This window comes from Etheostoma spectabile, chromosome 12, assembly GCF_008692095.1.
Source record: "Etheostoma spectabile isolate EspeVRDwgs_2016 chromosome 12, UIUC_Espe_1.0, whole genome shotgun sequence".
In the NCBI taxonomy this organism is placed as follows: Eukaryota; Metazoa; Chordata; class Actinopteri; order Perciformes; family Percidae; genus Etheostoma; species Etheostoma spectabile.
In genome coordinates this window covers 19,179,226-19,203,622 of record NC_045744.1, presented here as the reverse complement: position 1 = coordinate 19,203,622, position 24,397 = coordinate 19,179,226, and the positions used below count along the sequence as shown (strand labels likewise).

At 42.1% G+C, this 24,397-nt stretch overlaps 1 protein-coding gene and 1 long non-coding RNA gene across 2 annotated transcripts in view; one reads left to right on the top strand and one right to left on the bottom strand.

The window, feature by feature from the left end:
- The window catches only part of zswim5 (zinc finger, SWIM-type containing 5), a 60,085-nt gene that overhangs the window by 20,751 nt on the left and 14,937 nt on the right, over window positions 1-24,397 (bottom strand). The gene's annotated exons all lie outside the window — the stretch shown is intronic.
- Window positions 1,731-20,298, top strand: LOC116698934 (uncharacterized). Its single transcript, XR_004334326.1, has 3 exons — window positions 1,731-1,849; window positions 20,055-20,062; window positions 20,287-20,298. It is a non-coding gene; the product is annotated as an uncharacterized LOC116698934 (long non-coding RNA).

Here is a 24,397-nt window from a genome sequence, read left to right as displayed (position 1 = left end):
CCCCCACACACCACCACACACACACACACACACCACACACACACACACACACACACACACACACACACACACACACACACACACACACACCACACCCCACACTCCCTGCTTCTCTCCCTCCCTGTTGTACGCCATCTGTCACTAGATCGCAACTCCGCCCACACTATCCAGGCAACCAATCAGGAGGCAGAGAGCTCCCCATGTACATAGGCCATTAACCCCTAATCAGCTGGGGAGATGGAGCCAGGCAATGAGCCAAAGTGTGGATGTATACACATACACCCACACACCCATAAATCGTAGTCTTATTCAACCCAATCCTTACCACAGACAGACAAACACAGTTGAAGAAGAGATCTTTTACTCACCCCCCCACACACGTACGTTTTGTTCCCCCCAAAAGATGTTCCCTCATTTGGTGTTTTGATGATGATAGTAGAACAAGTTGCTCCAAAAATCTCTATATTTTCCATCCATCCATCCATCTTCATCCGCTTATCCGGTATTGGGTCTTGGGGGCAGCAGCTCCAGTAGGGGACCCCAAACTTCCCTTTCCCGAGCCACATCAACCAGCTCCGACTGGGGGATCCCGAGGCGTTCCCAGGCCAGGTTGGAGATATAATCTCTCCACCTAGTCCTGGGTCTTCCCCGAGGCCTCTATATTTTCGTTATATGAATTTTTAATATACCGTCATACAGGTGTACTTGATTACACAACATTTGAAACGCTACGCCGCGTGACACTGTTTCAGACGGACCCTTTTCAATGTAACACCGTAACACGTGTAGTGCAACTATAGACTAGACTGTATATTACAGTCTATGGGTGCGACTGAAGGCGTGGTGAGGGTAAACAACAGCAGTGCTTTGGTGTCACACAGAGCCATAGAGTGAAGATGGATAGGATAGACATTGAAAGTTCCAAAATCAAAGCTGCAGAACTAGTAGAACATGATGACACAGAAGACCTTGTGCCAAAAAGGACAGCCGTGTCTGCTGTTACTCTGCCGTGCTAACGTTACTGTCACCTCAAGCATGCAGCGGAGCAACACAATGAACACAATAACAATCCACCTACGGTCCCGCTACAGACCGTTGAGAAAGACGGGTTCAGAGTAGGGCTGGGCCATACGGAGGAAATCCAATATCACGATAATTTTGAGCAAATACCTCGATATCGCAAGGATCATGTAGTGTTGACTATTGGTGCTTTCACAACATTTTTACAGAATGAGATTTTTGATAAATAATCATCAATAATGTGGCAAATAATAGAACAGTTGGTAAGTTCAGAAAATGAGATCACTTTACTGTAACGCAGCCTTTTACACCAGGAAAAGACAACACTTGTGCCATATTACGATATCCAAAATCTAATTTGATATCTAGTCTCATATCACAATATTGATATACTACTGATATAGGCTGATACGCCCACAGCCTAACCTACCTGTGTGTTTAAACAGCAATCTTACAACTATTTTGATTTGAAAAGGAAGCATGTTAAAGTTGTTGGTGTGTGTGTTTATTTAATTAAAGTCTATTTTACTACTTTGTATTTTGCACAATAAAAATAGTTCAGATTCTCCTTCACAGTGTATATTGTTATTGTATAGTGTTGTGGAACCAAGCAAACCCATTAGTAAGCAAAGCTTTTAGTAAACAGGATGACATTGAAATGTTTCTTTTATTCTTACAGAACTGAATACCAACAGTAAAATAAACCATTATAAACCTATAAAAAGACCCAGGCAAGCTAAAGAAAAAAATATACTGTGATATACCGTGAAACCATCAGAATCTTAAAAAATACTGTGATATACATTTTTGGTCATACCACCCAGCACTAGTCTGTGTTGACCAGAACTGACAAAAAGGGCAAAACACATTGATTGCTTTCCCTTTTATGTAGTTTTTACCAGTGTTGCCTAGTAAAATGTAATAATAACAGATGTATTGGCACATATGGCCAAGAAGTAACAAGAAATTGCAGTGCAGAAATACCAAAGATGTGTTTTAAGCAATTCATGTTTGACTTTAGTTTGACGTCGCCATTACACAGCAACAACAAACCTGAACCTGAACTTCCCTTGTCAAAGGCACTGGCTCATCCTACGTTTACACATGGATGATTACTTTCATAAACGGACATTTCAACCTCTCAGTTTTCAAAAATAACATAGCGCACAACTGTCAGTTTACAGAATAGTGTTCATTTACACGTACCCGTGGATATATGACGCCAAGAGCATGCCAAACCTGTAGGTGGCAGTGTTAGAAGCTCAAGCCCACGGTTGCTAAGCCGAATCATGAAACTAGCAACAACAGCAACAAATCACTTTCTCTCGCTTCCTTTCCTCACTTCCTCGGCTGCTTAAAGCTCCATACGTCTCAGTTTACATGCAAACGCGCAAACGAAGATTTTAAAAAGCCTCACTCTGGCCGGAGTTGTTTTAAAAAGACTCGTTTTCAGAGGCAAATTCTCCGTTTGTGTGTAAACGAAGGACACAACTGAAGGGTACGTGTAAAGAGGGCCTCAGCCACCCATAGACTGACTCTGTCTCTGAATGCTTCTGTACGTCAATGACACATACGGATTTCTTGTTAATCTGGATTAGTTTAATTTGTGTGATTTTCATTCAACACATTACAATTTACTGCGTCTTCAGCAAAAAATACATACAACAATACAACACCTTTTTTCTCCTCTGATCTCCCTGCCCCTTTCCAAAAGTGGCCTACTGCAGGATTCATCCCCGTCCAGCAGCCAAAACATGCCTCCCAGCCTGCAGCCCTTCCCATCTCCCATCTGTTGTGACAGCTCCAAGGTTTACAGCACCCCCCTGCTCACTCTCTTTCACGCACAGACACGCACATGGCCCTGTATTCAATCAGCCATCTATCTCTGCACAACAGACGTATATATGCGCGCGCGCATGCGCGCGCGCACACACACACACACACACACACACACACACACACACACACACACACACACACACACACACACACCACACACACACACACACACACACACACACACACACACACACACACACACACACACACACACACACACAGAATTGTCTCTTCTCCTCTGCCTATCCATCCATCTTTCCATCCATCCATCCATCCATCCATCCATCCCTCCCTCCTACAGTGTTTGCTGATGCGATAACAGCTGATTGATTCATTTGTGATTTCCCAGCAGCCCTGTCCCAAACACACGCACACACAAAAAAAGAAGAAATTTGCTAACCGGCGGGACTCATTTGTCATGATTACATCGAATTGATTCCCTGATTTCCTCCATTCTGTTGTGACAGGGGAGGAGAGACTGGGAAGACAAGTAAGAGGGGAGAGAAAGAGAAAAAGATGGGGGAGACGGGTTTAATCAAGTCCCTTTCAGCTGATGTGTCATTGCAAAAACCACAGGAAAGGGAGAGAGTGCAGATCTGATAGAGCTGACATGGGTGGAAACCGTCAAAATGCTGACGTGTTTGCCCCAAGTTCCCAACCTGATTGAGCAACTGGCAAAATTTAAAAAAAAAAAAAAAAAAAAAGAAAAGAAATGGAGGAAGAGGAGAGAAGAAATTCAGAGGGAGAGAAGGTAACACTTGACGTAAACCAGATTACTCTGAAAGGAAGATCGTGTTCAGCTAAATGCTCGTTAAAGATCGATCAAAATCATCAGAATGAGGAAGAACATTTAAGGGCTTTGGAAATCCTGTTTTTGACACACACACACACACACAACCACACACACACACACACACACACACACACACACCACACACCACACACCACACACACACCACACACACACACACACACACCTTTTGAGGACACGTGTGAGACCACGGGTTTCCCCTTTCGGGATAATAAAGTTTACTTTGACATGGACGGACGGATGGCATCATTTGCATAAAGCCTTCTGAAATTTAATGAAGAACTTCATCCGTCTAATCTGAAAGCAAGCTGTACAACCTGAAAGCCAAAGTGCTCCAATTCATGACTCGCATAGGCCTGCATTCAGCTGTTAATGGAGAGTCACTTAGTCGATTCATGCCATTGTGAGCAACACTAGAATTAAGGTTGCTTGGTGATGAGAGAAGCGATAAATACTGCTTTCGGCTCGGCAGGAGAATGCCGGACCAAAAACCCAAGAGCAGAAATGCTAGCACACAAACACGAGAAACACGCTATGTGGAATACAAAGTGGAACCCGGGTTGGGGTAAAGTAGAGTATATATGTGTAGACTGTGTGAGTGTGTTTGTGAGTGTGTGTGTGACGGTCATACACAGAAGCTGTGTCTCCACTGTGTGTAATGCCTGTTCACCCAAGGCTAAATAAGAGATAAGAAGGCTGTGTTTTTTCTACCGGCCCGTTGTTTGCAATGTAGAGGCATTATTGTGCTGCGGCCTTGTCTGGCCACATTTACAAAGAGACGAGCAGAAGCAATTTATCAAGCTGCAAACACTCGGTGACAGACCCATGTCAATCCCCTGCAGGTGATAACGCCTACTTTTAGTGCCTGCTAGAAAACTTGGACTTCCAGTTCTGACTTTTCTTTATTGTTTCTTTAAGACTTGGCATTATCTTGTATGCATAAGTCCTGGCGCAAGCCATGTAATGGTGATTTCAAATATGTATTTTGAAGTCGGTTTAACACTTTTATATTGAGGGGGACCAAAAAAAAAATAAATCCCTTTGTTTCAGCTTTTAAAATTGTTTAATGACAGAGATATTGGGGGGAACAAGTTTTCATTTTACAAATACATGCTTGATTGTAGCCAACTAGCTAGGTTTCACGGTTATGGAAGCTAATTAGCAAGAAGTTACAGTCGCTGTGCATTTTTTATCATCGACAAATGCATGCACCTGTATCATTAACGATAATCAATCCATGCATAGTGTAGCTGTAACATCGCTGAAGTGTTTAAATGTCTTGACATTGGACATGTCATGAGAAGAATTGTTTACCTTAGCAGTTTTCATACGCTGGATGTTACCATAGCTCAGGCATAAACCCTTGCAACTTAGCTAGACACTGCAAGATTTTGTATGTTTATCATCTTAAACTATTGTTGGCAGCTGTATTCCGTCATTTCCACTTCATCACAACATATTTTCATATATTTTTGTTAGACTTTAATGGAAATGAACATCATTGCTACGGTCAGAGCTAGAAGCTCAATTGGACCTAAAAGTGGGACGAGTGCAGGTCATGAAGTGAAAGTGGCCCTCAAATGTCAGAGTATCACTACTTTTCCTAGCTGTTGAAGAGACAACCATAATGGGATGCACACACTAACAGGGCACACACCAACATCTAGGTGTATAAAAGGAGACGGCAGGTGTAAAAAGGTTATTGCTCTGGATATACCCTCCAATTACCAGTACACAGGCTTACCAAACACGCATGTTCATTTACACATGCAACAGTGGGTTTTTTTCACTGTGTAACCATCCATACATACAGAACACATGATATCTGCTTCATGTATACAGCCTTCCCTGCAGCAAACCATTCATCTGGAATATATGTGTCTATTCTGGTTATCCTTGTGTCTCAATTTAGAAGGATTTGTGTGCATCTGTGTTAGCAATGTATGCAATGTTAATGTAGTTATGCACAAACATATGCACATTTACTCACATGGATTTCCTGCTTGTGATTATGTTCGCCAAGTCTGCTGTCTCTGTCTCTCCCTCTGCTGCTCTTTTGTCTTTTCTTTCTCTGTCTCTCTCGCACTTTGCCCTCTTCCTAAACCAGCCGTGGCCTTAGCCATGGTTTTTGTTTAATATGGCGGCATGCAAAGCAAAGGAACAACCATCTGCCACATGCATGCAGCCGTCGTCTTAAGAACAACAAGGGCCTGGCATCACAATGCCTCTTTAGTTAGTGTGTGTGTGTGTGTGTGTGTGTGTGTGTGTGTGTGTGTGTGTGGTGTGTGTGTGTGTGTGTGTGTGTGTGTGTGTGTGTGTGGTGTGTGTGTGTGTGTGTGTGTGTGTGTGTGTGTGTGCGTGCAGACGTGTGTGTTTGTTCTTTAAGCGCAGTCTGCAGGGCAAGATAAGTATGTATTTAAGAGGCTATATTTCATTTCAGGAACTGAAGGAGACAAAATGGCTCCATTCTGAGTTGGCGGACATAACACTAGGAATGGCGAGGTAGCAAGAAAAACATAAAGGAAAGGCTTGTTTCGACGCCATTTGTGCACACACACACACACACACACACACACACAGGCACAAAGCAGAGCATTTGTAGTTTGTGCACATACACAATTGAGCACGAACCTGAACATTTGAAATACAAATCCAGCTTTATTAATCAGTGTTTTTTTTTTTACTGTACAGCTGAAAGCACAATAGCCGATGAAAGCTGCCAAATCAATGACTGAAGAAACAAAAGCTACCTCATAGACATGTTCACAAGTGAATATTGACCTAGGCTTGTCAAGCAGATGACACACTCTAACAGAGCACCTGAAGGCAGATATGCTGCAGGGGCACATCAAATTAGCAAAAAACACATTTTGATGTTTCCCAGTGACTGAAAGTGGCCAAAGTACAGTATGTCAACAGTATTTCATGGTGTAAACTGATGTGCTTCCGCCTTATTTCTGACAAACAAAGCTGCAAAAATACTTTCTGATTTGCAACTCATTTGAAAGACAATAACCTCCGTTCATTTTAGATACTGTTAGGATTCTCAGCGTACCCAGGGACATGAAGATTGCTGATATCAAACACAAGAAGCAGAGATTTCAGACATGGACTCAATCCCTGCTGGCACTCTCTGCAAATCTGAAATAAATAATGTCTGCATAGGATTCATGTGATGGGATGTTTTGGTTTCGCTTCCACGAGATATTTTCTTCTTTCTGGGAAATATTTCGTCTAATGCAAAGGTCAAGACATTTGTGGTTTCGTTGGACCGTCTGCATGTCTGAGTTTTGAAAACTTTCCACCCCCTGATTAGCCTCTACCCCTACAGAGATGATCACTGCTCTCCTTGCACAATCATGCATGAAACATGAATAATGAAATATAATGAAAACAGCTTGCAAGCCAATACAATACAAGCCGACGATCCATACACGCCCCTTCTCTCTCATGCACACACACACACACACACACACACACACACACACACACACACACACACACACACACACACACACGTGCACGCACGCACGCACACACAAGGCTAGGGTGAAACTCTCATTTGTCCATTAACTGAAAATAAAATTACAGATTTGCATGCACACACTCACAATCACAGAGGGGTGGGGGGCTTCTGGTTGACTTCAAGCTCTCATCAAGCCAAGCCACCATATGGAGATGGGGCCCAAAACTGAGGTGATTGGATTGCGTGTGTGTGTGTGTGTGTGTGTGTGTGTGTGTATAACAGAGAGCCCCCCCAAATGCAACACCAATACAAAGAAAGCTTGGAGCACCAAATCAGCTTTGTCTTGCATGGATTATGATGCTACTGCCCGACCCGCCCCCCCCCCCAAAAAAAAACACACCCTGAAGGTGTGCTGAGCTCAAAGCAGCTGAAGTAAAGTAATGGAGAGTGCCAGACATTCTGATTACTACCTCCTCTTTTTTCCTATCCTCACACACATTTCTCCTCACAGCCTCATTGAGTCTTTAATCCTGTCTCCCTAATTTCCAGCTTTGCCTTCCTTTTCTTCACCATTTTCACTGGCAAGCCAGCAAGGCAACCTGGAAATCCCAAGAATCCCCACTGCCGGCACCCCGTTTGCACTCACACACACACACACACACACACACACACACACACAACACACCGTGTAACAAGGCCAGCTTGCTGACGTAGATCTTACGTGGGGCATACATTGAATTTTAATCTGGGTGTGACCTGCTTTTTTTGGCTTCCACTTTAGCTTCCCTCCCCTACTGGCTGCCCCCATAGAGTCAGCCTTTCACGGGCAAGCACACCCCTCCTCACCAAGCACCACCCACCCTGACGTCCCATCTAAGACCCAGGCTGTAGGCCTTGTGGCTGGGGCCTCGTCTGCCATTGTTAGTCCACAATGGGTGAGAGGCGGCTGGCATGCAGGCAGCAGCCAGGAGGCCTTGTGGAGGAAGCCAGGGGAGAGGAAGGAGAGCAACTACTGGAGGGGGAGGACAGATAAAAGGGGGTGTGGTTTCCCTGCATAGGCAAAACACACATGATGAACCAATTAGTTCAAATGAACATGAAAAGACAAGAGAGAGCATGATATCATAAACAATCTCAAAAAACAATCTCAGTTCAAGATTAAAAATTTCAAAAAAGGCTGCGAGGGACGGAAGCTCTGTTCACAAAGAGCCTCTAGCATGGATTACTGGACTACTGTCTACTCCATTAAATCTCCCGACTAAAGCTGGGACCCAGCTCAACAAAGTGAGCTTTATTCTCCAATGGGGGTTCATTTATTTATGTCAAATGAGAGAATCTGTCACTACAGGCAGACTGTAACCCAAGCTTGATTTACAGAAAGGCCGTGTTCAAACTAGCATTTCAGGGTTGCGCAGAAAGAAAAAAAAAAGTTGAAACTGGTTCAACTCTCAGTACAAGCAAACATTACTTTGTAACGTGACTGCTGTATTCTATCTTTATCCTACAATTGTCATGATGGGACATAAAAGCATTGCAATCCATGACTGTCGAGAGTTGCAAAATGCTCTACAGTGTTTTAGCGCCTGATAAGGCTTTAAACTCCTTGACCATTCCCATTAACTGGAAAAATAATCCATGCCAGTTTGGTATTTTTGGAAACTCAGGGATCTCTAGTATTACAATTAAAGTTTGCATATGAGTTGAGTTTGGCTGCGAGAATGGATTTGTAAAAAACATTCCAGATTTCCCAAACTACTTTGCGAGCGACATTATCTGCTCTGCCTGTGTCTCCCAGCTTTTAGAACACGCAGATGCAAATGACGGTTTAATTGACCGCAGTGTGGGAAGCTGTGTGACACTGTGGAGAGAACTCGCCTTCCAGTCTGTTTTTCTCTCATTTATCTAATTAACACATTTCGTCGATGACATGTTTGTTTGAAGTGTACCACTGCCATGAATGTGCACGGGGGATCTGCAATCTCAGGTTCATCAGAAGCCATCTTAAAAGCTCCAAATCATAATGCAATGAGAGCTCAACAGCGTCTGCAGCATGAATGATGAACGCCATGCAACCAGTGACCAGTAACACAGCTCAAGCACGTGAATGGTACTGTCTTTATAAACTTTTAAATAAACTGTCTGTACACTTACAAAGTTCTCAATGCTTTGGTTGACATGTAGGGACCCTCATTATTCTACCGTGAAAGTGTGGTGCTATTTTGAGCCTTGTTAGTGGTATAGTAATAGCGATTTCTTTTTACTTTACCCGTGCCCGGACGACTAGCATTATAAGCTAATTAGCGGTTTGTGATAAAACTGGTCACATTTGATTAGCATGAAAACAAATCCCAGAGAGCGGTCAACTCGGTACCCATGTGTTATTAACCCCTAGGTTCATTTTGCGCCGGATTTTTCCTTTAAGGGATGATCATTGATTTTTCTGCATCAAAACATTATCTCTGAAGAAAGAATTGCAATGTAGCTAAGAATCAATTTACTGGCCCCACCCCTGGTTGATTGACAGATTGACTGGTGATTAGTTGAGTAGAAATATGATTTTGGGACAGCCACCTTTGCTTTGGAATGGGGCGAAATGAGCAATGAAAGTTAAGCAACACCAACAACCACTTCAACAAAAATGTCAACTGCAAAGCTAAAACGCATTGATCTGTTGTTTGACAAAACGTCAAGAGTTTTAGCTCAATCAACAACATGTTTGAAAAAGTGACACACAAGGTTAGTGTTTGGGCATCTCTTACAGGAAACAGCGATTCTGATTTACACACTTTAGAGCATCTTATTGTCAAACCACAGCCCACGTTTGAAGGGAAAATAATCAAGTGCGGACACACACACACAATCATCCAATAATGTCAACTGTCACACGCACACACACGCACACACACAGCAATCCAATAATGTCAGCTGTCATGTAGAAAACCACACATGGGCATGCGAATGCACGCACGCACGCACACACACACACACACACACACAGTGACGAGTCGTGGGAGCAATCATCTGATAATGTCAACTGTCACACAAGGACACACATGATGTGCACACACACAGAGAGGCAGAACAAAGGGCGAGAGGCTGGTAAACAATGCGCCACAATGCTCTCTGGCAGAGACTTGAGTTTACAAAAGAAAAAGGTTTCCAATCGCTAGACATTCATTCAGTCTCACACACGGCTGGGGTGAGAGAGAGGGAGATAGACCTTTACGACATGCACTAGGGGACACACAATGCCAAGCAGACCATTCTCTTACTTACTCTATTCAGTCATTCAATTGCTCTTTCCCCCCCCCTTCTCCCTCTCCGCTCATCTTTAATGCACTTTAAAATAAACTTTTTTTTATTGATGTAATTTCCTTACTGTCCTGTGCTTTCCCTATTATGAGGATCTCAGTCATTTATCACCGAGCTGGTAATATAGGACAGATAGGAAGGATTGGGCTGCACTCGTTGCCCCGGCTCAGTACGGCACCTCACCACACACACACGAACACACACGAACCACACACACACACACACACACACACACACACGCACACACACACACACGCACACACACGCACACACACACACACATCACATCACAATAGCCTAGATTCACACAGTGCAGGGACGGCTTGAGATTGAACAAACAGTGATGCAAGCTTCACAATCCCATCTGTGTAGACAATGAAGGGCTAGTAACAACAACCCTAGGGCTACAGTTGAAGAAAAAAAAAGTGTATACACGTTTTTTTTTTTAGGGCTATCAATCACTTTATATATTTAATCGCAACATTATAAGTTAGTCGAGTTAGTCACATTTTTTTATCTGTACAAAATATACTTTAAAAGGGTTATTTGTTTCACGTTTTTAATGCTCAAGTGGTGTTTAAGGTTCAACATTCTCCGGTGGAAATTCACAGTACATACAAATAACCTTTATCCATTACTGCTCAAGCAGGTTTCTTTCTTTTTTGGGGATCTTGAGCTGCTTGTTAATGATCATTATATTTGATTAAAAATGTGAGTAATAAAGCCAGTTACTGAGAACCGGAAGTCTCTCCCTAGATTAAGTGTGTGGCTTTTAAAATTGCCTTTTATTCGTGACCCAGGATAAGGTTTAACTTCCGAAGCCAAAGATCTAATGATTATTTGATATGTGGTCCCTAAAAGAACGTTTATACAGAAGATAATTAAAGTTGCACAAATCAATGTTTTAATGTGTCATGACACTAAACTGTGCCCAACAAATTGGATCTAACATTTAATGTTCACCACAACAACAGGACAGTAAAGCTGCACAGTAAATTACCTGAGAGAAAACATGGTCAACAAAACTTGAATTTAAGTACTTTAAAAAAAATGTAGTCTCATTGACATAGTTGGTGCAAGACACTTCCTAAAAGCATTTGAAAACACAAACATAAAAGACTATGTGCCTCTCTACCGTCCTTTTAAGGTTTATTCCTTAGTAACAATTCATTTGATAACGTGTAATATGGGGTCCCTCATGGCTCCATTCTGGGTCTTTCATTGTTTAAGGGATCATTGCTCGTTGGATCATCTAACAGCATCTAAAACCCCATCCCCTCAAACTTTTTCGACATGAGAACTGGCAGTGGGCTGTGTCCACCATTTTTTGGAACTACTTTCGGAACCCATAATTAGGATAGGCCTGGTGTGTGAAGGTGAGAAAATATGCAAGATTTGAACTTCACTCTCAAGGTCTCTTTTATCATTATTCATACAAGTACTTCAGCCACTTTTAGTACATACAAGTAAATGTAAACAAGTGTAACTCTGTAAATGCCTTTGAGAAAAGATTGTTTAAAAGCGTGCACCGCTATCCCTGTTTGAGCGATTATTGTGTTTCGTTCCGGGGTCTCCACGTACAAAAGTGCCACGATAACACAGTTTGATTTAATTGGACATGATTTCTATCTGACTTTCATTCACCACCTTTAATTTGTTACTGTTGGTGAATGGAGTCTGATGAGGGAAAATCCAGATCCTAGTAGTTGTAGTTGTTGGATGACCATCATCGAGATTTTTTGTTTCTGGCATTAAAGGTGCTCTGAGCGATGTTGGGTGACGTTAGTCTTGCTGCAAAAGAAGCAGAAATAGTGCATAGCGGAGACTCATTTAATGCCAGATGGTACATTAACATTGTGCCAGTGTTGAGTACATGGCAATGGCAATGTTAGTGGTTTGTAATTGGCTCAGGCAACTCTGATCACACTCTGGCAAGGTTGAATGGCAAAACGGGGGTGTGATAGAAGATGATTTCTACAGCACAAAGTATCCTGCTATCGTTGCTGCCTATTCCAGTGCAGGTAAAGCACTTAAACTGTACCTCTGGCAAAAGTTAGGCATGATTGAGAATTCTTTTATTGGATGTAAACAAAATAGTAGAACACTTTGTTTTTCAAAACCACTGTGGCAGTTTTGTTTTGCGGTTGACCAACATCTCATTATGCCAACTGGTTTTGCTTTTATAAGAACAATGAATACAGCATGACTCTACCTTATCCCATTTTTTTTTCTCTTTCTTTCCCTCTCTCACACACACTCCCTCTGGTACTTTCCTTCTGTTCTTCACCAAGACTCTCTTATTCAATCTCCTGTTTCTTTTTCCTATTGGGTTTTCCTCTGCAACCTATCTCTGTTTGTCTGTCTCCATCACACACACTGTTCTACACACAATGAGAGCCTGATTAAGAAGTGTGTCTCTCCCTTGTTTCCGGAAAGTGTCAGAACAGGGAAGGCCATTTGAAAGGCACTTCAACCCAAATTATGTAGATTTAAAAACAGCTTTGGACACATGAGACAGCAGGAGGTGTGAGGGTGAAGGGGGGCTGAGGGGTTGGACTTTTCTTATGAATATTCATGAAGAGACACTTTAAACATATCCTCTCATGGGTCACCACAGGAGGACAACCAGCCAATCAACTCCTTTTGAGACACCCTCTTTCTGCCACTGCACTTCAAGTCAGTCAAGTCGGTCTGTGTTATTGGCACAAATGTTTAACAGTGCTGCCAAACCATTTAAAAACAGTTGAATGAAAAGGATTTCAAAACATGACAGTTAAGATCTGCCTGTCTATTACATTAACATAGAACCAGTTTCCTTTTAATGAATACCCCTTATGTGCAACAAAAAAATTAAAATTGAAAATCTGCATAATATTCACTGCTGTCTACAAGAAGGGTCTGGTCATACATGAAGTCAATGAATTCCAATGGAGTTACTACAATCAGTGAATTTACTTGTAGAGAAATAAGAAATCCAAACTTGGCTAAACTTTGTAGTGCACATTTGCACTGTTAAAAAACAGCAAGTCATCGTAACAGTGCCAACCTACAAGGAAACAGAGCCAGAGAAATGGAGGAATGGTTGCTCATTATATGTATGTAACCCTCCACTTTTATATAACATCCTTTGTTATAATGGAAGAAATGATATGAAATAGTAATGAGACAGGAGTTACAAATATAATTTTTGAGTAAACTGTATGAATGTGTCCTGTTAGCGGCTAAGCTAACAAGCTTGCTCTCAGGTACGCCCATTTCCCACTGGACAAACAAGCCCACTAACACATCACGCGTTTTTCCATTAATGGTACCAGCTTGACTCGTCTCGACCATGGTGCCCCATCCTCTTTTTTCCATTGCAGATTAGTACCGCCTCGCGCGTGAGGCGAGCGTGGCTGGTTGTCATATCAGGAAACTGCCGTGATCCAACGCGACACACACTGAACATCGAAGGCGTGTTTTTTTTTTTTAATTCTCGGCATGTGGTTTTTGTCACAGCCAGAAGACAAATTACTTTCAAAAGAAGCATGAGGCAGCAAAAAAAAAAAAAACAACACTGCTGGCAAAACTATTTAAACACGCCAGGTTTGTTCAGGACGCAGTGATAAGTGACGATTCTCTTCGACCGATCAGTAGTCTGCAGGTTTTCACGTCACCTTTCGGTATCACCTCAGCTCGCTTGGAACCTTGACTGAGGTAGTACTAAAAAAAAAAGGACCTGTTAGCAGGTACCAGGGACTTTTTTTCATAATGGAAAACCAAAAAAGGTGAGTAGAGTCAAGGAGAGTCAAGTAGGTACCATGTAGTGGAAAAACGCCATAACATAGTGGGAAAGGTAACAACCTGTATCCATTCCCGGGACAAATGATACTGCGGTAGTCACGGGTATTTATTAGATCCAGCTCCAATTTTGTAGCAACCCGGGTGGACACCCTAATATTTGCCCCTTTTCCAGTGTGGAATAATACGCATCAGTAAGTTCTGCGACTCTTTGTCATCTCTGCCACAACTTCAGTCTGTCTCAGCCCAAGCAGAGCTGGAAGGTGGTTTAAAAGCACAAAGTGGAGAGTCACATGGGATGCCAGGCAACAGTAGTCATGAATAGGATCTGACCATGAAGCGAAGCAGCGTCCCCTCACCTCTTTGGTGTAACAACAGATTAAAAACACAGTTACAGAACATCCAAAGTCAAACACCAGTGAATATTAAGTAGATAATTACATGCAGCAGCATTTCATTTCTAATTTTCTCTATTGCTCTCGTGTTCTAGTTTTCTCCACACATCAAGGTCACTGTGAGACACACACACACACACACACACACACACACACACACACACACACACACCACCCAACCACACACACACACACACACCACACACACACACACACACACACACACACACCACACACACACACCACACAGAGTAAAGGCTCTTCACTACAATGTGTCGTGGGCTGAATACAGAGAATAGCAAAAAACAAAAGCATGAGCGACAGCCAGCTGGCTTGGCACCTACTTGGCACGGGACAAGCCCGCTTGTCCTTGGCATGACAATGAAACACACACATACACACACAAGCAGACGTGAAGACACACACAGTTGCTAACCCTAACCCACACACAATTTTGCAGTCTCTTCTCAGGTATAAAGAAATGTGTAGCTACAGAGAGGCTCAACACTTAAAACAAGTTGTTTTCATCATGTCCCAGTGAAAAGAGGCAGCGGAGGGCTACACCACAGAAACACAACAGGATCCTCTTTTCATCTTGGAAACAAGAGTGGGAAGAGAAACAGAGGAACTTCAACAACACTCAGATGGCGGATTTCGAAGGGAGCTGGACAAATATTTGGAACAGACTTAAAGCTAAAGTGTAGTACTAGGTAGTAAGTGTGTATAAGCTCAGAAAATAAATTGAACTTTTGAGTCCTGACAAGTTCTAGCATAATTAAGAATAAGGAAGAGGATTGGTTCCAGCTAATGTCTATGTCCAAAGCACTTTTATTTAGGCAATGTAGAACAACATCTACATTTAAAAGAAGCTGGCTTTGCTCAACACAAAAACACCCAAAATCATGAAGGAACTATGCACATAAATGCAAACCACACAGCAGTAATCAAAGTGTTAATGAACGTCCAAAATATGAAAAACTTTTTCCTCCTTCATTCCATTGTTAAATAATGAGCCGGAGGGAGTTTGAGCATATTCCTCATACCAAGTTCAAACATCTCACACAGGACAGTGTGGGAGTAAAGAACACAGAGCCTGCGCCGTTTTTCACTCGGCCCTAAATACTGTTATTATCTATATGGCTTACAAAGCAATAGTCATTGTATGGTTTTGGTAAGCAAACAGCTTAACACTTGTCCCAATGATTCAGGCCTCATTCAATCGACTTGTCCTTTAAACAACAGCCAGCATGCTTGTATGAGTTGGAGCAACGGTCAAAGTAGTGACAATTACACAGTAACCAGGGTGTTGCTAAATCTGTGCTTAAGCAGTTGCTGTATATTCAGGTTTCACCCTGGTTTATCTAAATCTACACTCATTTTTACAGCAGCCTACATCTGTAATTACTATGAGTCACTGTGAGGGGGATTGGGCAAGCCTTTTCATACGCTACCCGCCATTGTGAAACATTGTCTATATCTTAAGCCAAAATGCAGCGGCCTAAATCCGAGATGCCCCACCTCTAATTCTTCACTGTTGAGACATTACTGCCAACAGGAGAATAACGACATGACTAATGGCCAAAGTTAAATCTTCACATCCAGTTACAACGTGTATATTCAAAAGCATGCGATGTGGCTTAGCGATGCCGCAATACGGCCGACAGTCAAACCTTTTGAAGGATTTGATAAGGACATGGGGCTGGCGTCAAGAAAATGGGTGAAAATGGGAGTGCCTTGGGTTTACTTTTTCCCTGCAGGTTGAGGACGTGTTACACTGTGGGAAGAGATGAAATGAGACTACCGAGGGGACATAAAAGGAACACAGACGGGGAGAGAGAGGCTGGTCTGAAAAGAAACTGAAGCTACAAAAAGAGAGAGCAAGTGAGAAAGAAAGAAAGAAAGAAAGTGCGAGGGCCTCCTTACTCAGCAGGAGCTGTCTGCCAAGCCAGGAGTCAAGCAAGGGGCGAGTGTGTGTGTGTGTGTGTGTGTGTGTGCGCAACGTAGGGGAGATAGTGGCCACGTGCCAAATACAATGACCCGCAAAGCTGGCAGGGCACCGGGTGGTTGTGTGCGTGTGTATGTGTGTATGTGTGTGTCTGTGTCTGTGTGTCTGTGTGTGTGGGGAGAGTGCGTAGGAATGTGTGTATGCTTGCATTCCTGGGACGCATGCTGCCGGTTTCTCCACAGTAACAGTGAGGAGGCAATAGGCTCTGTCTCAACAGAGGGAGGGTGGGAGGGAGCCGAGGACAAGTGAGAAGGGGAGGAGGCGCTGCTGTAGAAGAGGAAAAAGGGAGAGCAAAACGAAGATCAAAAAGGGAGACAGCGTAGTGCTGTAGTGCGATGAACTATCCACCATCCTCTACGCTTACTTCATTATGTACCACTGTGCCATCGGCGGGGCCCTGCTGGAAGCCGGTGGACAATAAAGAGCAGTGGATGATTGGACACAAAACAGAAGGTGGATGAGAGCTAGAGAATGTGGTGTGTGTGCGTGTGTGTGTGCTTCTATGCATGTGAGTGATGCTGACTTTCTTACTTGGAAGAAGCTCTGGTCCCATCTGGCAAGGACACACCCACACAATCACAAAGTCACACAATCACACACACAGCCATTGTCTGGAGGAGGGAAGAGGGTTAAAGGGTCCCCCTCCCTCCCTCCTGGATGCTTGGAGCACTAATCCTGTTATCTCCGTCCCAATAAGAAATGAATTATTGAATAGAGCTTGGGAAGACAGTGCAGAGTGCTCGGCGACAGCCCTACATGGCCAGTGAGCTCACAGGCTCTGCCTGCTCTTGCTTAAATGAGCAGAAAACACTGGGAGGATTATCCATACGTACATATGTAGTTTTCTCTCCTCATCTTAAAAGGATACCATGTGAACGCTGTTCTTTTTTTCTCTTTTCTTTTTTAACAGAAAAATAACGGTGATAAACTATATAAACACTGTTATGGATCTCCCTGGATGAGACAAATAAATAAATAAACCTACTTGTTCTATGGAGTGACCATTCTACTCATTTCGTAATAATGTAATCAGATCAAGCTAATATAGCAATGTGTCTTAGGTCAACATTAGCACTGTCAAAAACTGACTCCTCAACATTCAATGAGACAGTACTGCTGCAATCTTAGAAAATAAACACAGTGTCATCTGCAAAAAGTTGACTCAACTTTTGTCATACTACAGTGCAACAAACTGTAGCATGTCAATAAAATAAATGCAAGCACATGTACCAGGTACAATGCCTTGTAGTGGCCTCTTTGTGTCTGACAAGCCTTCGAACTGGTATTCCTGGTGCAGATTTCATTTTCTCACCTGTACTTTGTTTCAACACACTAATACCGTGGGCCTTTTGTTGAGTACTTTGTCTATTTAAGTTGGGAGAAGGAGGACTGGGTACCAGATATGTAAAAGACAGGTTAACATACAATTACCAATACTACAAAAAGGATACTGGATACAACAGCACACACACACACAGAGAGTAGTAAACTCACAACAGTGTCCAAGTGTCTTACTTCAGTGTTTGTTCAACCCTGCTGAAAACACCTTTCCTTTGACACAAAAGTGTGTGTGCGAGTATGCGTGCATGTGTGGGGTAATATGCAGCTCAAATATGCAGCTCAAATATCTTCTGTTGTATTTCTTATAGAAAAAGGCCCATTGACTGTGTTTCTATAATATAATTAGTTAGGAATGAAATAGCATTAAATGATGGAGCAGCAAGATGGACCACAAAGGGAGGATATAAGTTTTCAAGCTCGAGGGTAAGGCAGGTTCACAGAGTGTGTGTGTGTATGTGAGAAAGAGTGACAGATTCAGACACTGAGATCTTACAGTTGCTTTCTAGTGTCATAAACACTCCCTCTCTCTCTGCTTTGAACTCAATAGAAATGTCACAGCAGCCTGTCCTTACACTTAAACAACACACACACACACACACACACACACACACCACACACACACACACACACACACACACACACACACACACACACACACACACACACACACACACACACACACACACACACACAGAGAGTATTTATGACAAAAAGGTCTTTTCAGTGTGAGGACCTGAGGGAGAAGAGACAGACAAACTCCCCCTGAAGTTAGCAGACAGCCATGACACTATTCTGCAGCGAGCAGAGAGGAGACGTCACTACAAAGACAAAAAGAGGCCAGATGGAGGGGAAAAAAAGATGAACGTGTACGGCATGGCATTTATCATTCTGGACGGCTTTAACATATACAGACCTTTGCTATTTTTGCAAACAAACTACACCTAAAATACTCTGATCAAGAGTATCTTTGAGTTTTACAGTCTTCACAGAAACCAGATTTGTTGATTTTGCATCTAAAAACTTGAGACTGTTTAATAATAAATATGAATATATTGTAAAAGCCACAATTAAGTCCATTTCACAGGTTGCCCCAAAACAATGTGCTTTTCCCCAATGTCTTCTAAATATGATGCTACTTGTGGACATAAACACCAACTCATTGGGCTAACGTCCCTGATGTACTACCAAAACACAGACCACAAAGGCAGATGTCCAAGTAAAACATCTGGCTCTTTAGCTGCTAACTGCTCCACTAAGTTTACCAGCTAGTTGCTTATTGTGTCCGTCTGCTATTTGTTGCTGAACAGGAAGTGTACTGTGATGATTTATCTCAACCTTTGCTGAACTGCCTGCTGCTGTAAAACAAGGTTGGTAAAGTTGTAGGCCATAAAGCAAAGAAGAAGCTGCTGGAAGCTAAAATCTCGAGGAGTTAGAGGAGCTGAATCCATGGTTGACTGTTGTTTTCATCATTACAAGCAACATCATTCACATTACATGTAGACTTTTGATCCACTGTTAAAAATATTAATACGTGTAGCTTTATATTCTAAACACTATATTATTTGGTCTAAAAAATGTTAAATTTAGAAATTTCACATTTTGAAAAGAAGAATTGTGAAATATTTACAATTCTGCTTGATAAATGACTAAAATGTTTTTATCAGTGATCCAAATTCGTGTTTAATTTTTACTTGAACCCATTGATCGACTGATTTAATCACAGCCCTAAAAAACATGAAAAAAAATTATTGATTGGTAATTAGTAAGCTATGTTAAGGTTATGTTAATGCAGATTGTGACATTAAGAAATTAATCTGACAAAGGCCTAACAACTCCCACTATCGGAGTGTTGCCTTAATCTGATTACAGACACATTATTAAAGTGCTCATATTATGCTAATTTTCAGGTTCATAATTGTATTTAGAGGTTTTACCAGAACAGGTTTACATGGTTTAATTTTCAAAAAACACCATATATTTGTTGTACTGCACATTGCTGAAGCTCCTCTTTTCACCCTGTGTGTTGAGCTCTTTGTTTAAGCTAGAGAGTGAGACATCCCACTTCTGCTCCATCTTTGTTGGGAGTTACACATGTCGCACAATAGCTAGGTAAGGACTACTAGCCAGTCAGAAGCAGAGTACGAGGGCATGCTACTCTAGCAGCTAGGCGAGCATTATAACACGGTCGTCACGGAAGTAAAGGCTGGACTACAGTAGAGCTGTTTGGAGCAGTTTGTAAACAGTGCTTTCTGGTGGAGACAGTAAGTCCCTTTGGGGTGGATTTTGTAATCCTATTACATGCACAAAAAAAGGAAAGGCAAAAAGCCAAAAAGCATAATATGAGCACTTTAAAGTCAATGTTAATGTACTGAATTTATGCTTACTTTTGTGCAGCACTTTTTTTACAAAACTAGTCTACAAAAAGTTCAACAGTCAAATAAATAAGCAATCAGGTATACAAGATGAATTAGCCTTTGCCCTTTTTGATTTAAGATTTGTATCTTGTTACTATTGGAAATGTAGCTTCCCATGATAATAAAGTAACATGTTTTCACTGTCAGCTGCATTTAGAGTTGGTCCTGGCAAGCCCTGCTTCGCCTTTCTTGGCTTTTGGAAAAAATGACTCTTTCCTGGCTTTGTGGTATTTAATATCAAAAGCATTCTTGAGCCTTCTCCTCACCAGCCAGCCACCGTTGAGCTGCCGTCTATTGAGCTGGTTGAATCAGTCACCTGGCAACACACTAAAACTAATGCCCGGTATCACCTCGGAGAATCTATACACCAAGTCAGACTACCAAAGGTTCTCCTAAGTGGCATGCATAGCAACCCCACTTCAAAACACAACAGTGGGTTGCATTTATTTCTATTTGTTGAATCACGTAAATTCAGGCAACAGTAAAACCTCAGCTTTGAGACAAGCTGCACACTGCAAAAGGCGAAGCTAAAGGACGCTTGGAATGAGTTTAGAAGGTGGCGGGACATAAAGAGGAGATAAAGACAGAAAGAGCAGAAACAACTGAGGAGAATCATAGTCTTTTGGTTTTCCCACCATGACACACACACACACACACACACACACACACACACACACACACACACACACACACACACACACACACACACACACACACACACACACACCACACACACACACACACACACACACACACACACACACACACACACACACACACACTCTCTCTGACCCAGGCTTCAGTAACCACTGGCTTCCAACTGAAATGGGCTTTGTAAGTTAAAAGGTGTGCCAGGCTCGGCTATAGACCCCTGCAACAAAAGCAGTGGTTAAATAGCATGGGAACCCCCCTAGGGATGTAGGCCAGGGTCAAGCAGTATATTCAGTGTGTGTGTGTGTGTGTGTGTGTGTGTGTGTGTGTGTGTGTGTGTGTAAACACTGTTAGTTTGGTGTGTATGTGAACAGTATTGAGTCTGTATCAAATCCATACAGTAGTGTGTGAGAGCATGTTGTGTGATATCTAGATGGCGTGGCAGCCACAGGGGAAGCAGCTAATAGTAATGAATGTGAACAGGCATCTGTTACTGTGGGGCCTTTGCTGTTTTGTGTCCCACGGCCCCCCCCCCCAAAAAAAAACATGGAACGCCTGCTCACTGCACCCAGAACAGCCACTGCACATGGTAATGGATCCCGTTTATGACTGATTAAACCAACCCTATACTTTAATTCATAATTATTAAAAATATCTGATTTCAAATTATAGTTAGCTTTTCTGATTGGCATTCAAAAAACTGTTGATGATGACTAATGACTAATGATGTGATGTGAAGACACCTATTAAGCGATGAATGAATAAATAATCCGATACAACTTGCCACATTTGTACGCCACAAAAACTCAGATACTGCCGTAGTCAAAACAGCCTTCTTTTCTCAAAAGATTTAAAAGGCAAAACAGCTGGCCAAATTTGATTTAATATGATCTTTCACCAAAAGCCCATCAGCTGTAGAGCAGACAGGTTAGGTCAGTGAAACACAATCTGCACGGCCCTGGGAGACGCTCCAAGTGCAACAAAAAAAGGCTCCCGCTGAAAACAGACTGCAATCAGCTGCTGGATGCAGCCAGCCTCTGTGCCTCAAGTTAGATCAGTCATCATATTCAGTCAGATGGAAAATTCTCCCCCAAAACATCTTTTAATATATCTATGAGCTGTTTCACCGATTAAAAAGGATTTACTTCCTCACATGAACTTGTCCCTAGATCTAATTATAACCTTTAACTCAAATCATAAGAAGCATAAATGTGGGATGATGCAACTTCTCTTGCTCAATCAAAGGCACCGTCATCCTGAGAAGACTGACTTCCTGTTGGCTCTTTTGTGTCGAGCCTCGTTGGACAGAAGCGATGGACAGAAGCAGGAAAGGAGTCAAGGACAGAGGGATGATACAGAGGACAAGGAGGCCAAGTCAAGGGTAAGTAGAAGCCCTGTCGCTCACCACGACAGAGAGAGGAGACAGAGACACCAATCAAAGACAATTATCCTGACAAACCCTCTTCAATCACACAGCCAACCCCCCCCCCCCCTCATTTTGGGCTTTGGAAAACACTGGTTGACATTTTTCATCCTTTTCTGGACAAAACAACTAATCGATTAATCAAGAAAATGTTCGACAGATTGAGTAACAAAGAAAATAAGGGTTAGTCGCAGCCCTAAAGGTAATATCAATGAATAAACCCATTTGACACTGTTTTCCTTAAAAAAAAGGGGAAATATAGACGGGAGGAGAGGTAAGAACAAACTGGGTGAGTATTGTTGTTGAGAACAAATGCATAATGTGGCATTAAACAGCCCTGAAATCAGCTCATTTGTTGCTTTGCCATCAGAACACGTCCTGCACTGTAACACCAGCAGGTGCACCAAACACCTGAGACCATTTTTAAACTTCTTTTATTTGTTTAAACCATGCAACAAAACAAGTAAGATTAGGAGAAAAACATAATCAAGTTTTAAACTTTTAGCCTTAATCACAATGTACTTATGTCTGTGGTTTTTGTTCACTACATTTCCCAGCATCGCCTGTCAATCAAACACTGTGACCAGGACCAAAATGTCTTTCTGTTTGTTTGATAAGTAGGAGTCCCTTTTTTTGAAACTATGTTTGACATACAATGCATTACATGTTCAGGCCCCCTTTATGTTAGAGGTTGTTCCTATTGGGCAACTCCAGCAGCAAACACCATGAACATCAAAAACAGCGGTGCAAGTGCTCCAAAATACACATACGTATAAGAAGATGTCCTAATAATCACAAGAAAGGGACAAAAAGGAGCCAAATGTTGTGTAGCACAGCCACGTCTAACAAATCCAACTAACCAATCACATGAAAGGACAGTTTGGCCTTCCACCAATCAGCAGTGTCTGCTGGGAACCTGCTGATGCCTCCACAGAAAAGGAAGAGGAAAAACTTGAAAATATGAAAGTGCTTTTTGGTGTTAGCAGCAGATGAGATAAGATACTATTTAATTGCTTCTTTCATAAGCACAGCTTTAATCCCATTGTTAGAGCAGTGGTGTTTCATCCCACTGATAACTCACAACACTTTGAACACTGATTTTCACACACAGACACAGTGTATATATATATATTATATATATATATATATATATATATATATATATATATATATATATATATATATTACACACACACACACACACACACACACACACACACACACATTTCTTTTTTTGCTGCCATGGCAAGAAAGTGCTTAGTGCGTCACATGCTCCTTTTTTTGAGGCAAAATTTAACTAGGTGAAAATTTGACTTTAAAATAAAAATGGAAGTGAATATAGAGATCGCGCGTGGTGTGTGTTTGTGTTGAGTGTGTTTAAAAGGAGAACAGAGAGTTAAAAGGGGGAAGGCAAAGGGGAGGTTTTAGACAGGATGTTGGATCTTTTTCTGCATTCAACGCCATCTCCGTCAAGGTCAAGACAGAAAAGGAAAAAAAAAATCATAAAAAAGGAATATTAAGAAAAAACAATGAGATGCCACAAACTACACACAATTCTCTCCCAGTAAATACCCTTCGTAAAAAGATTTATGCTTTACAAATTGATTTTTGAAGTAAAATAGTGAAAAGTTTTCACGCTCTGTAAAGCATTTCGACACGACCACACACACACACACATACACACACAGGTCCTGTGGTGTAAGGCAGGAGAGAAGGCACCTAATCCTGTTTACAGCATGACAACTACTAACCCTGTATTCAGTGATATATGCCCACCCTGGACACACACACACACACACACACACACACACACACACACACACCACACACACACACACACACACACACACACACACACACACACACACACACACACACACACACACACACACACACACACACACACACACACACCACACACACACACACACACACACACA